The sequence below is a fragment of the Crocuta crocuta genome, unplaced genomic scaffold (genome assembly GCF_008692635.1).
Source record: "Crocuta crocuta isolate KB4526 unplaced genomic scaffold, BGI_CrCroc_1.0 scaffold32, whole genome shotgun sequence".
NCBI classification, from domain to species: domain Eukaryota; kingdom Metazoa; phylum Chordata; class Mammalia; order Carnivora; family Hyaenidae; genus Crocuta; species Crocuta crocuta.
Window position 1 is genome coordinate 2,173,966 of NW_027529424.1, and position 373 is coordinate 2,174,338.

Consider the following 373-nt stretch of genomic DNA (forward strand, 5'->3'; position numbering starts at 1 on the left):
CGTGCCGGCCGCCAGGCCTGCGCAGGGGTGGGGGGGTCCCGTCCAAGGCCACCACACAAAGCTGCTCTTCTTCCGGGAGCTGTAGGCACGGGAAGGTGGTGACTGCCAGAAGCGCTTCTCTCTCATTAAAACCACCAGTAAAAGAGTGTCCTGTTGTTTCGCACAAGGTGTTTCGTTTTCATTTTTTCCGGGAAACCGAGGGAAAAGCACAGCGCGATCCATTCGCGTGTTGTAACTGTCGTGGCTCATTTTCTATTTGTTAGCACTTGTGTGACAAAGGGCTCACATGCGACTTCGCTCGGGACCCGGTCACCAATGTGTCACTCAAAGACCCCAACAAAGCCCTTAGGGACAAAGATTTTCTCCCGTGTCT